Source organism: Balaenoptera borealis (assembly GCF_965194805.1).
Source record: "Balaenoptera borealis genome assembly, chromosome: 8".
In the NCBI taxonomy this organism is placed as follows: domain Eukaryota; kingdom Metazoa; phylum Chordata; class Mammalia; order Artiodactyla; family Balaenopteridae; genus Balaenoptera; species Balaenoptera borealis.
Window position 1 is genome coordinate 69,435,495 of NC_138865.1, and position 15,449 is coordinate 69,450,943.

A 15,449-nucleotide genomic window follows, 5' to 3' on the forward strand; every position below is an offset into this window, starting at 1 on the left:
GACCTTAGGTGATGAATGTGTGTGTGTGAGTTACACTCACTGAAAAGCCTAGATAGTAGATTTAAATGAATATATGTGTGGTTATATTGTTCTCAAGTTGATGTAGATTAAACTTTAAAGCACTGAAGCTAATTTTAGAGAATTCCATGAGAAAAGTCAGTATTCTGGACTTCGGATCAAATTGTAACTGGATTAGCAAGATATTGCCAAAAAGAGTTATAGAATAAATAAAAATCATTATAGTGGACATAGCAACTATTTGTATGTAACCCTGTGCTTGGTGCTGCTAAAGGGCTTGTGATTAATAAGTAGCTTAGTCTTTCAGGAAAGATAATCATTTTCCTTGCCCTCATAATTTCACTGTTGATTTGTTTTAAAATTAATTCGGCAAAAATCAATTTTAGCTCCCGCTATGTAGGGGCATCACAAACTATGACTAAGCAAAGTCAAATTTAAGGAAGTTTTATTGCATGCAGCTTTTGGGAATCCGTTTAGCTGCATGTAACTGAAAGCATGCTAAGTAGGGATTTCTATATCTAGGCATTATTTTTCTCCTCTGACAAGATGCCCAAAGATTGGCAGTCCAGGGGTAGTAGAGGCTAAATGTGTCATCCAGAATGCAGGCTCCTTCAGATTATTTGTAAGTTTTAGGAAGGTGTATCATTTGGTCCTAAATGCAGATTTGCTTTTCCATCCCTTTTACTAGATGAGTAGGTCCTGCTGTGATTTCTATATCCAATGTCCATGTTCTAACACAAACATTTGTTCCAACCCGTTGGTCATGCTCCTGATACCTGAAGTTATTCAGAACAATTATCTTATAAATTTCATTGCTTTTAAAAAAGATACTGGATCAATATTAAAAAAAAAAAAAATCAACAATAGAGAAATGTACAAAGAAGAAAATAAAGTCCACCTCATATTTGAACAAATACTACTGTTAACATCATGGTAAATGATCTTCCAGAAATCGTTATATCTCTGCATATCTATATATATCTATACACACACTATATGTATACACATACATATACATATACACACATATAATTGTATATATAATTTTACATATTGTATAATTTCACATACCTATATTTAGATATATGTATAATTTTACATACATAGCATGATGATAAATGTAACATTCTATAATCTTCTTTATTCACCTAATGTTGTGTCATAGTCATTTTTCATATATAGGTCTATTTCTAGATTTACATCATCTTTTTTTTTTTTTAATTTTATTTTTATTATTTATGGCTGTGTTGGGTCTTCGTTTCTGTGCGAGGGCTTTCTCTAGTTGCGGCAAGTGGGGACCACTCTTCATCGCGGTGCGCGGGCCTCTCATTATCGCGGCTCTCTTGTTGTGGAGCACAGGCTCCAGATGCGCAGGCTCAGTAATCGTGGCTCACAGGCCTAGTTGCTCCGTGGCATGTGGGATCTTCCCAGACCAGGGCTCGAACCCGTGTCCCCTGCATTGGCAGGCAGATTATCAACCACTGCGCCACCAGGGAAGCCCTACATCATCTTTTTAATGACTGCCTGGTGTTCCCTTGTTTGTATGTGGTCTGTTTATTGTCTAACAAAATATCAGTAGGATCTGAGCACCATCATGATGCCTAGTTTTTTCTCAAGTCTTGTGCCTGTAGTCGTGTGTATAACTATACTATAAAATCTCTGTAAGTGCTGGATTAGACTACACTAAGGAGCATAGTCTAAACCCCCTCAAACTGTAAACTGAGCAGCAGAGGAGTATGTTGAGCAAGTCAAGAGAACTAGTCCCAACTTGTATTTACTAGTTGTGTGAGCTTCAACAAATCACATCTCCTGTCTGGACCCTGTTTCCATGTCTGTCAAATAATGACACAAGTACAGGCGACATTCAAGGTCTCTTCTACCAACCCTCATGATTTATTATTTTATAAAAGCTTGTCTTTTGTTAGTTAAATTATTATCAGTTCCATGAGAACAGGGACCAGGTCTGGATTATTACTTGTGTGTAGCCGAGTATGGCACTTAGAAAGTACCCAATAAAAATTTGCTGAATGACTGAATGAAAGTGCCAGGTTACCAGCATTCTGAATTATTCTGCAAATATACCAAGTTCATTCCCAACTCCTTGCTTTTAGACAGATATAAATGTGGAAGAGTTGTCCAGAATAGTTTTTCTTTCCATTCATTATATGTTGTTTTATGAATCTTGGTAAGATTTTATAGATTCATTTATAAAAGTCTTAAGCCTGCCTTGTTCAGTTTCTCCTGAAATACTTTATTCACTTTATCTGCCATTGTAAATGAAATGTCTCCCATATTTCCATTTGTAGGTGCTTATTGCTAGTATAGGGAAAAGTTATTGATCTTTGTATAGTTATATTGTATTGAGCCATCTTACCAAATTATCTTATTAATTGTAGCAAGTTTTCTTTTTTTAACTACAGTTTCTGGAAACTAAATCATATTAATGAATCAAAAGAGTTATCTCTGCTTTTCAATGTGTATACAGATTATATCATTTTCTTATCTTTGCATTTGCTCATAGCTCCAAGACAATATTGAATAGTAGAGGAAAAAAAGAATATGAGTAGGACATTTACAAAGTAACAAAAGAAATAACCAATAAACATATGCTGCAGCTATTTTTCCTGAACCAGGATCAAGAAAAGGATGCCAACTCTCTTTTTATACTTCAAAACATGCCATAATAAAAACAAATAAAAAATATTCAGTTTTACTGTTAGTCATGTATCAAAGTAGCAAAAAATAAAGATTTATTGCTGGTGGGGAAGAACCCTTTGAATTGCTAACAGCTGCTTTAAATATTCTCTATTGATACCTATTAAAATTAAAAGTTCACATATACACTGATATAGCAGTCCCACTCTTGAGAATTGAGAAAGACCTTATATTCAGGATACTATTTTGTTGGTTATCTAAAAGTATTTTTACCCATGTGTGGCCTGTCTTTTTCACTTTCTTTACAGTTCTTTTTTTTTATGTTCAATTTTATTCATTTTAATGTAGTTAAATTTATCAATTATTTTTATAGCTAATATTTTTATGTCTGCTTAAGAAGCCCTTCCATATCATAAGGTCACAAAGTCATATTCGTATATTTTCTTTTGTGGCTTTCAGAGCTTTGCCTTTTACATTTAAGTTTTAAATTTACCTGGAATTCATTTATGTAAAGATACGGCCTGAGGTTAAGATAGAAGTTCATCTTCTCCCTCCATGGATAAGCAGTTGTGGCAGCATTATTTATTAAATACTATACTGTTTGCCAAGTGATTTTCAGTGTTCCTTCTGGGGTGTATCAAGTTTCTATAGTTGTATAGGTCTGTGTCTGGGATCGCTATTCTGTTCATTGCAAAATTTGTCTATTTCTGAGACAATCCCACACTGTTTTAACTGCTGTTGCTATCAAGCTTTATAAGAAGTTTTGATATATGTGGAGCGTATTCTTCAATATTGTACTTTCTCTCCTTCAGGAGTGTGTTTACTATTCTTGGGCCTTTGAATTTCCATATGAGTTTCAGAATCTGCTTTTCAAGTTAAAAAAAAATTTTTTTTTAATTCTGTTGGAGGCTTAGATTAGACATGAATTGATTTAATATATCAGTTTGAGAGAATCGCTTTTGAGACTACCTAACATATATCTCTACGTTAAGTTAGGTCTTCTTTAATGTCTTTCACTAAAGTTTTAAAATTTTCTCTTTAAAGTTTTAAACATCTTTCATTAGATTTATTCCTAAGTAGGTTGGATTTTTCTGCTAAAAATGATATCTCTGGTGGTTTTAAAATCTGTCCACATGTTCTGTGGAATGCCTCCCTTTAAAAGGTGGAGCTTAATTTTCCTCCTATTAGGTGTGGAATGGACTTAGAGACTTTCTGCTAGGGAAAAAATAAAGCAGAACTAATTCAGAGACTAATTCATTAAAGGTACTGTGGCTTCCTCCTTGTTCTTTCTCAGATCACATTCTGTGCAGGAAGGCAGCTGCCGTGTCCTGAGGATACTCAGGTAGCCTTACAGAGGTCCACATGGAGAGAACTGAGACGTGCGAATATCCAGCCTCCATCCACAAGAGTGGGCCATCTTGGAAGCAGATCCTCTAGCCCCAGTCAAGGCTTCAGATGACTAAAGCGCCACCAACTGCAATCTCCTGAGAGACAGACCCCTGGCTAGAGCCATCAGCTGAGCAACTTCCGGATTCCTAACCCTCAGATATAGTAAGAGCTAATAAATGTTTGTTGTTTTAAGGCACTAAATTTTGTGATAGTTTGTTACAGAATAATATATAACAAATAGAGCTTTTGAAAACATATTTTCTTTTTGTTGTCGCTATATAGAAATGGAATTTATTTTTTTACATTATTCTTATAGCTAGCTACTTTGCTAAGCTCCCTTATTACTTTTAATAATAATAAATTCTCTACAGACTCTGTTGAGTTTTGTGTAGACAATCATCTTATATGTACTTAATGGCAGCTTTATTTCTGTCCTTCCAATCCTTATTTATTTTTCTTCTCTTAGTGCATTTGGCTTGGTCTTCAGTGTGGTATCGACTAGAAACAATGATAGTGGGTATCCCTTTCCCATTCCTGATTTTAAGGGGATTCTGTGATACTATTCTACTTGTGAGTGTTGTTACCTAGGCTTCTGATAGTTAACCTTATTGGGTTAAAGGAGTTCTTGCTTACCCCTAGGTGCTTCCCTCAACACACAAATGCACACATTTGTGCTGGTACATCTGTAGTTTACATTCCTTGCATGGAATTGATGAATCACAAGACACAACATTTAAAATGCTGTTGGATATTGCCAAATCACCCTCCAAAAATGTTGCATTAATATAATGCAACCACCCACAGTATATGTAAATGCCTGTTTTTCCATGTTTCACCAACCTCTTTTTCCCCCAACGCAACCCCCCATTTTCTTAATAATAAAACCAGCCAGTTATACAGTAGTTACTATGCTACTATGTTCCAGGCACTGTTCTAAGGCTTCATTTGTATTATTCATCTAATCCTTACAACAATCCTTTGAGGTAGGTGTTACTGTTATCCCCAGTTTACAGGGGAGCAACTGTGGCACAGACAGATTCAATAACTTGCCCAAGGTCACACCACTAGTGAGTGATACAGGGTCAGGATTTAAACACAGGCGATCTGGCTCCCAAGTTCATGCAATGAAACGTTATGCTTCACTATCTGTTACAACTAACAGTGATTGAACCCTTGACATGCAGGTGAGAGCCATTATAAGTCAATTAATCATTGCAATCACCTTCTAAGGTAAGTACTATTATCATTCCCTAGCACTTGGTATATTGGAGCACATGCCACACCTTCGTTCCTTAGTGAAAACATTGGTTTGTTGGTGGCTTGACCGAGTGGTTCATCTTCCTATGCCCTTTGACTTCCCAGGAAGTGATTTCTCTAGGCCATCAGGATTTGCCCCGGGACGGGAGCTAGATTGAGACGATGGCTTGATTTGGGGGAAGGCATGTGGTTGCAGTTTGAATTTAGTAAGGATAGCATTCATATCTGTATTGAGCACGAGACAGTCTGAAAGAGCAACGGCTCAGGAAAGAGAAAGACTTGGATTTAACCTTCCCTTCCACTTACGAGCAGGGTTTATTCAACTCTCTGAGCCTTAGATTTTCCCATCTGTGGAATGGGGACAATGATAGCTACTTCGTGGTGGTGTGGTGAGAAATACATCTGGTGGCACATGTGAAGTGTCTGGCCTAGTGTCTGGCATGGGGTACTTGCTCTGCAAGAGTGAATTCCTTTCTTCTTCCTCAAGGGCAACTGAGTATCAGGGCCACAGATTGCTATAGGTGAAAATCAAACTAAAACCTAAAACCCAGTGAATAATCCCCATATAGACAATTGAGAGTTGATTATGTGTGAGCAGATATTTTTACTAATGTACAAAGGAAGTGTCTGATAACTTGCTGTGTGCCAGGTATAATTTAAAATATATTACATAGATCTAACTTTTAAAATCTTCAACCAACTCTATAAGTTGTGCACGATTATTATTATTCCCATTTTATGGGCAAAGAAACTGAGGTACCAAGAAGTTAAGTAACTTGCCCTTGGTCACAAAGCTCATAAATAGCAGAGCTGGGATTCATACTCAGGCTTTCTGGTTCCATAGTCTTATTCACCATGCTATTCTTCCAGTGGAACAGCTCAGAAGACAAATTCCTGACAAATGTCTTACTGAGAAAAGTAGAACTAGCAAATTCACACACTCGGTTTCTGTTTGAAAGTCCATTTCCAATGCCGAGTTTTTACTTAGGTTTTGACGTCTTCCTTGGTTATAGCCAATAGTATGCATTAAAGTTAACTTGAATCTTTACCATTGTGTTTGTTTCATAAAAGACCTGGTTCCAAATTGTGTTTTTCCATTTCCTAGCTGTGTGAACTTGTGTAGGTCATTTAACTACTTGAGCCTCAGCCTCTATAGGTTAAATGGAGGAAATAATACCTACTGCTCTGGGCTACTCTGATGATTAGATGAGATAGTATTGAAAAGGACAGTGATTTGGAAACTGTAAAGTGCTGTGCAAATGTTATTTGATACAACTATTCCACAAAGAGGAGCCGGCCAGAAGCCTTTGCTTACTTAAGCAAAAACCTCGCTTTGGGAATAGGAAGTGAATTTAATTGCTCCCTGTCCTTCTTCTATTGCTAATCTTAGCCAGGGTCTGAGCTTAGCTGTGGCACCGCATGTATGTAAAGAGAGGAGCCGGTGCCAGGATCCCACTGTCTCTGTGTATAAGTATCTCCAAGAGAATGTGATAGCTTTGCCTGTCAGCAGAATGTTGCCTCCTTTGTGGTCCAGAATATAAACTGAAATATTATGCTACAAAATTATTAGCATTTCCTTACACAGAAAGTGTTAAAAATAAACAGGTGGCTCATGGGAGTTGAGAGAGAAGAGGTGAATTGTACTAAGGAACTGGTGCTGTCTCGCTGGGGAAGACGTCTTTGGACCTCCCAGAAGCATTTCAAACAAAAAGGAACTCTGATTTAAATTGCAAAGGACTTTTTTCTTCCAGAAAATTGTCTTGCGTGCCGGTGTCTGTTAAAACAGCCGGTTCCTGGAGTGACTGCCTGCATTCGAGTCAACTAATGATATATAAGTGAAAGTCTAATAAATACCAATTCCTAGTCCCACTCTGCAAGGATTCTTATTCTTCAGATCTGACAGGAGACTTGAGAATCTGCATTTTAAAAAGCTCCCAGGAAGATGCTAATTCACAACTAGGTATGGGAACCATGGCCTGAAGATGAAGATGAATATTGCAAATGGGGGTGCATAAGGCAGTGAGACAGATGAGTTCTGGGGACTAAGCTGGTTTTGAAAATGCTTCTGTCCCAGGTCCTTTTCACCTCCATAATCTGTTTTCCCTTTTTTCCTAAAACCTGTTTTCAGAATAGTTTTCTGGACAATTGCAACATGCCAGTTTTAAATCACTTTAGTCATTGCCTTCTTTGTCAACCATTTCATGACAACATAGGTGAATAATTTTAGGAGGTGAATTGCGTTATGCTTTCAACTTGTGCCCCCGGCCACAGTTGTGTGATTGATGTTCGATATCGCTGTTTCCGTAATAAAATCTCAATGCTCAGTTCTCTACTCCTCTGCTCTCTTTATGCCATGAATGGCACATACTGCTGGATCAGAGTGTGCCCGGGGGAGAGGGGGGAATCCCTGCCCAGTTGCAAGAGAGAAAGACAGTAGACACCAGAACGTTTGAAGTGTCCTATTCTCAAAAATTTTGGAGGTGGTGAGGCATAAGGAAAGTCATTGTTGAAGGTTTAGAAATCACTGTGTTCCCTAAGAAGCGGCTGAGAGACAGGGCACACAGGCACACCGGGGACCTATGCAAGTAGGTTTGTTGGCTGTTTGGCTGTTGTAGTTAAACATAATACAAAGGATGTCTCTGTGCTCCTATCTTGACAAATGACTTTGTGATCAATCAAACCTATCCATTTGAATTCTGGTTTCCAGCACGAACTGTGTGACCAAGTTGGGATAGGTTGCTTAACCTCTCGGTCTTTTCCTTATCTGATAATCGCATGGCTGTTTTGAAGTTAAGACAAGGCCTATGAGTGTGCGGCATATAATACAAGCTAGTTTCCATCCGATCTGGAGCCTAATTCCACCTTCTCGGTTTATACTGAAGTGTGAAGCGGAGCCGGCTGCAAGGTACCTCGAGTCAGTCCCGATAGGAAAGTCCGTTAAGCTGAACCAATGTGTGTCAATGTCCCTTTGCACAGAAGGTGCTGGGATACAAGTCAGTGCATACAACCTCATAAAGTATGATGTGACAACACAGAAAGTAGCAGCTTGGTGATCTGCAGAACGCAGCAAGGGAGGTTGTCAAAATGTGCATGTTGAAATGGTGGTGAATCCAGGAGGATGTTTAGGCGGTATCCCCACTGGTCCACCCCAGGATGTATTTAATACTGACTAGTCAGCTGTAAGAAGGTCTCATGATATGGTTGGTAATGTGGTACCGTCATGGGTGAATTCCCACTTGCAGTGTCAGAGTCCAAAAGGCAGGGAACCCTGGTTAATATATTTGGGGCTAGTTGGGCACAGACCAGTCCTATTTTATGTTTGTGGTTGAAGATACAACAAACGGCTAACATTCTGTCATGTAGAGGAAAACATTCTGGACAGGGGTTGAGAATCCCTGGGCTCCAGATTTGACTTTCTTGCCTTGGAAGAGGGTCATCAGGATAAGAATAGGTGAGAGATCCAGAAGGGGTGCCAGGACGGTGAGTTTTATGCTGAGCGCTTGGACTCAGGCTCAGTGCTCCTTGAAAAGAATAAAACTGTAGCAAAATGGCTGACGTTTCATACTTTTCAAACACTTTTCAAAGTTCTTTTCCTCAGTTACACCTCCCAACAGCGCTGTGAAGTCAGTGTTTAAATCCCCATTTGACCATGGAGGGAAGAAGGCACAGAGTCATTAGTTGGCAGGGCCAGGAATTAAATCCTTGCGTTCCAGACCCTGGGCCCAGGCTTTTCCACCAGGCTATGAAATGGGCCCTGTAAGGAATAAGGGTGAGGTTTTGATAATAGTATGATGGCATGAAGGCTAGGGGATCCAGGAATACTGAAATCCTACCCTCCCAGTGACATAGATGCAGTGACCTTGCAATAAAGAACAATGACAAAGAAAATAAAAATATCATTTTACTTATTTATTATTGGTTGAGTTTTTCCTCCAAATACCAGTGTAGGTTGGAGCATGGGTCCTGAGCTCAAAATCTGAGAACCCTCTTTCTTCCCTTTTTGCCCATATCTGAATCTTGTAGATCTTACCAGATCGGCTGGAGGAGAGAGAGCGAGACAGACAGCCACATGGAGAGTCACAGAGAGACTGATAACCAGGGGTCAGGCCTGCTCTTCCTAAAGGTCAGCCTACCATTTCTGCTACTTGGGTGGAAGGGAGGGAGAATGGCCAGAGCAATCTGACCAGAGCTCCTCCACAGGGACGTGGGTTTTGGCCCTTCAATGTGGAATAGACAGAAGAGAGAGATGCACATTCAGAGCCTGGCCTTTGCACATACCCACTAGCAAATATGGCCCAGTAAGTATTCTGGAGTCCATCTAACTCAAAGCAACTTTTCCTCCTTTGGGAGAAGTTGAGGGGCTTTGGGAGAAGAGCAGATAGAGCCTCAGAACCGAATTCTTGCAGTGCTGTTCCAAATACCGTGCTGCATGGGGTAGGTGCTGGTGCATGATGTGAAAGGTGGAGGAGTGGCAGGTGATGGTACTAAAGAGGGGTGAAAACCAGGAATGGAGGCCTATTAGATCATGTTAAAAAGCCTGGACTCTATCCTTTAGGTTAATGCTACTTAGTGTTGTGGTCCATGGAGATGCAAATTCTCTGGCCCATTCCCGGACTCCTAAATCAGAATCTCAGGGGTGGGGCCCAGGCATCTGCGTTTTAATACTCCCTACGTGACTTTCATGTTGGCAAGAGTATGAGAACTGTCCGTATAGTTCATGGAAAGGGAATCAAAGGGTTTCAAGGGCGGATGGCGCACGGTTGGCATTTTGGGGTGGTGACATAGCCTGCATCCCCTTCATCTGATGACTTCCATCCCTTCAGCTCCCCAGCGGGGGGGGGGGGGGGGGCGTCTCAGCAGCTGTGCTTTCATTACCTGATAGGGCCTGCCTGGCGGTAGCTGGTGGGGCTGCGCAAAGACGATCGGACGCAAGCAATCAAATGACCTTGCCCGCGTTCCCCGATTTGCAGGAAGTCCGTTCTGTCTCTCTCTTTTAGTTCTGCCATTTTCTTCACCCAGACATTTCCAGATGTTTACCAGTGTCCAGAAAGGCAGCTGTTCTCCCCTTGTCTGGCAACCTCTCCCTTATCATGGCAGGTCTTGTCCTCGGTGATATGGCTGGGCGGGGCCCCGGGTGCTGGTGCCCTGCCCAGGCATCGTGGCTCTTCCAGGTGTGAGGGACAGAGATCTGTACCACATTCAGCTGAGAGGCCACTCCCCCGCGGCTGACCTGGGCTGTTGCTATTTCAGCCCTGTAGGTTGCCCGGAGCCCCAGCCGCTCCAGGGGGCGTGGCTCAAGATCAGGAGTTCACTGCTTGGAGTCACATTTCCCTTCGGATCTCTGCTTTACCTCACCCCAGTCCTGGAAGTTGCTTCCTTTCCTTCTCCCCACATGATGCCCACTGAAACTCACAGAACAGGAGACATTTCTTGCAGGAGAAAAAAAAAAAAGCTCTAGCATATTATATGCATTACAGATTTCCCTACTTGGAGCTTAAGCCTGTTTGTGTGAGTTTCTGTTACTGGAGACAAAAGAACCTTAGCCAGGGCAACTAGGTTTGCCATTGAGAAATCACTACCAGCAGCGCAGATGCTGGAGTAGAGGGCAAAGATCTGATGGCAACACTTCCTCTCCAGGTGAGAGAGGAGAGTGGCCTGCAGTAGAGATGGAGATAGGTGAATAGATCTGTAATACATGTAGATGTTAAAAAAGTCGGAACATGGCAACAGGGATGAGGACGAGAGAGGGCTCAAGGATGCCCGGGGTTCCTGTGAGTGTCTGAGTGAATGATGAAGCCTTTTTCTGAGACAGTGAACATGGGGACAGCAATTGTAGGACCATGAACTCTGAGGCCATCAAATGGTAATGATCGAGGGCGATGGTAACCTCAGGGTGTAACAAAAGTAGGTTACACTTCCACTTGCCTCAGAACCAACTGAGAACTTATCACCCTAGGCCTTCTATGTGTTTCTTTCTCTCTCTGTACTCATGCCTCCTCCCTCTACGGGTTTCTCGTTTTCCTTGCTTCTCTGTCCAATCTACCCTGCACTTCTTTCTCTCCTGTCTCTCTTTTGCTCTATTATTTCCCTTTCTGTTTCCACTTAGACTCATCTTCTTCACTTAACCAACCAGAGTATATAATGAAAGTACTAGATACATCTAGAATTTGTATATTTTTGGCGAGTTTTATGCTCCTTGCTTTTGCTTTAAAAACAAAGTAGCAAATTACCTAATTATATTGATCATTCCTATATAGACTCTAGGCAACCTTAAAAATGAAAGGTGGATCCAATTAATGCCTATTTTCATTTTTCAGATTTCAGTGTAATCCCCAACTGGGGCTTAAGCAACTTGTGCCTTGTGAATCTGCTTCTTGTGCCTATTACTGCCATTGCCTTTATTGCAGATGGTCCCCCAAACACCAATTTCCCATTGGCTCCAGTTGTTCAAGATAGTAAGACTGCACATAAAAAGGCAGCTTTAAAGAAGTAGCCTAAATCTGGAATGAAATCAAGTGAACCGCAAAATTACCTCATCAACAACAAATATTCTTTATATCCCCTGTGGATTAAGAGCTCCTGATACATGGCTCAAGAGCTGTTTTAGAATAGGACACCACATCCTTTTATTGTCCCCTTGTGGTTTATCTATTCATTCCAATTTAGTTGGACAAACATTTATTAGGCACCTATTAAGTGCTGGGAATTTGAAGAAGATGGTCCACCACCTCTAAATAGCAGACAGTCTTCCCATTTAGCCCACGCATTCCCCACCGCCTGTAGCTCAGCCCAAGGGGTCTAAATGAACGGGGATGTTAGCATTGGGCAAAGCCAAGGGAGCGAACACCGGCTGAGCATCACAATGTGCTTACATGGGGGTGGGGGGAGCTAGGTGCACTCTATGTGTTAGAGCTTAATCATCACAGCAGTATTCTAAGGCAGGTGTTAATATTCCCATTTTACTCGTGGGGAAACTAAGGCTTGGAAAAGTTAAATGAATTGCAACAGAGTGGTAATCACCATTTCTTCTTTTGTCTTTTTTTTTTTCAATTATGGAAAAACATGCATACATAAAATTGACAGTTTTTACTATTTTTAAGTGTGCAATTCAGTGGCATTTAGCACCTTCACAGTGTTGTGCAACCATCACCATTGTCCATTTCCAGAACTTCTTTATCATCCCAAACTGAAACTCTGTACCCATTAAACAGTTACTCCCCATTCCAACCCTGGTAACCTTGAGTCCACTTTCCAGCCACTCTTGTTTCAAATGCTACTTGGCATCAGTGGGAGGCTGCCGAGTGCAGTGGTTACAAGCTTAGGGCTCTAACAGCGGAGGCCTGGGTTCAAAACTTGCCTTCTTTGAGGTTATCATTTATTTTTGTAAATTTAGAACCTTCACTGCAAAAATATATATATTTTTTCATTTCAAGCAAAGGAGGCAAGGTTTCAGCTGGATTTTGAAGGTCAGGAAGACTGGGTAACTTCGTATGTAGGAAATGAATAGCTGTGTGTAGAATATGGAAGAACACAGGAGGACCTTTCTGTTGGAAGTTACAAGGACATACATTAGTTATGCAAAGAAATAATGATGCGGGAGGGGGCCTCTTCACCCCGGTAAAGGATCCCAAAGTGTAGATCATGAGTCTGGTGCTGAAAGGAAAAAACTGAAGCTGCAAACATTCACACACACATACAAAGAGACACAGAACTCCAGTATTATGTATGTATATATGTGTGTATATATATATATACACACACGATCTACATTTATGTGAGTGTGTGTGTGTATGTATAGGAGGACAAACACATAGTTTAAAACCTTAGTACTTCACCCATCCAAGGAGAAGGAACTTTCAGAACGGTCAGTGAAACAACTTAAAAGTAGGATTTTGCTTGACAGAATATAAGGAGAACAGAACCTAGTACTGGTGTGTATCCAAGCCCCTTTCAGGCACCCTGAGAACTGCAATGACCCAGCCTATCTTCAAAGTTACAACTCCACAGGACTAGCTGACTAACCGCGAAGTCATATGGCACTAGGGAAATAACAGCATCCCTTGCCAAATGCCTTGCCCTGGACCACTGAAACCTGGCTAAACCAGCCGTCTGCTAGAAGATGCCCTGGAGAGGAACTGACCTGGGGGTGACAGCTGGAGCCACCCCTTACCAGCCAAATGACCTTGGGCTAATAACTGTACCTTTCTGAGCCAGGTTAATTTTACACATTACATAGGGCAGAAATGGGGATTACGTGAGATAATTTATGTCGACAGTACTTGGCCTCTGCCTGGCAAGAAGAATATGGTGAAGAATTTTTATTTCCTTCTCTTAATGACAGTAATAGCTACTGTTTTTTTCTTTCTTTCTTTTTTTAAAGCATTCCTTATGTAATCAGAATTATCATACATTTTCTTCTTTACAACCTGCAGAGGAAGCATTATTATACTGATTTTTTTGCAGGTGAGGAAATGGAATCTCAGAAAAGTTCAATAACAGCCACAGCTGGTAAACGGTGGGACTGGAGTCAAACGCAGGTGGTGTACCCTCCCTCAGCCTGCCCGCTGCCAGCCCACCTTCACCTTTCCTCCCTCCCAAAGCCAAGTCTGGCCTTACACTGTGGGCCCTAAAACACGGGGTCTTCCTGGAAGCAAGATATTTATTTCTTAGTAAGGGGTCAGGAGAGAATACAGGGAAAAGACGACTTCGGTTTAGTCCCTGGCTTTACTCATTCTTCTTGGGACAGGCAGGGTTATTGACTTTTATTTCTCGTTTCAGACTTCGGCAGTTATTTGCTCACATCAACAAGGGCAGTGCCGCTAAGTCAGAGCTGCCCTGTCAGTGGAGGGGGCCAGATGGTGATGCTGGGCAACTTCAATGACAACATAAATCATGGCTCTTCACCCCGTCAGTATCAAAACGGGACAACGCCGGAAAGCTAATCGGGGTAGGGAGTGGATCGCGGGGAGGTGTTAGAGGAACGCAGCTTCTGTTAGGAACGTCTTATCGCCATGAGCTTGCTGGTGTATTTTGACGTTGCTTATCCTGGTGTTCCTTCTAGCAGGAGTTGTGGAAAGGGTCTGGGACCGAAGATTTGGGGACACTGAATTCATCTTCAAAGCCTGGGTCCTCATCTCAGATTAAAGCAGTTTGGGCTATAAGGTCTTACAGTTTTCTGGCTCAAAACTTTGGTTATGTCATCTTTTCCCAATAGCCCTTGTCCTACTCTTTTGGCTGGTCTACTTTTTTTTGCTTCTCCTTTAAGTGTGGTCATTTCTGAAGATTCTGCCCTAGTTCCCATGGTCGTGTATTTTCTCATAGCTTTGGGCAGTGCAAGAACTTGAGCTATCGCCTCAGGCTGGGGTGCTGAAATGACTCATAAGCCATCCCTCACATTTTCAGGCCTTTCCTGGGCTTGTCTGCCTTGAAGGCTACCACCAGAATTTTCTCACTCAATCTTTATTTCAAGAACATCCAATTATTCTCTGTTTCTCAAGCTCAAGTCTTCTCGAGTTGGATCTGAGGCCCACTTTTATCCATTTAATGTTTTTATATTAGAAAAAATGTCTACTTAGAGCGAAAATTGAGGGCTGCTTCAATCAACTAAATTTATAATGGGCATAACCTTCAGGAATGGCACAAAATACCACATGGATGTGGTTGCACAGGAAGGCGAAAATCATCCTGAAGGGATTTCAGTAAAGGAAGGGAGTGAATTTACTTGCTAATCTAACAAACGCAATATTGAAGTGATTAAATTATAATGTCATGAGTTATTCTTGGAAAGGGAGTATTTAGTAGATAGCATAGAAAATGTCATGGGCTCTATGTTTTTTACCTAATGAAGGATCCATTTTGCAGTGGGACCCACAACCAAAAGTAATTCATTCTCTTAAAAAGGATGTGGCATTTTCTTTCCATTCACATAGCAACCAGGGGTTTGGTGATTTTTCCAGGAGTGATGTTTCCACAGAGAGAATGCTCTTTCTACAAAGCACACACAGCTGCTAAAACCAACCAAAAGCTCAGATTAGAGAAGTACAGAGGGCCTGCATCACACAGGCCAGCCTAGGATTAACTGAGATCAAGAGAAAAGCAGCCAGCATTTTTTTTTGTAGAGGATACTAAGA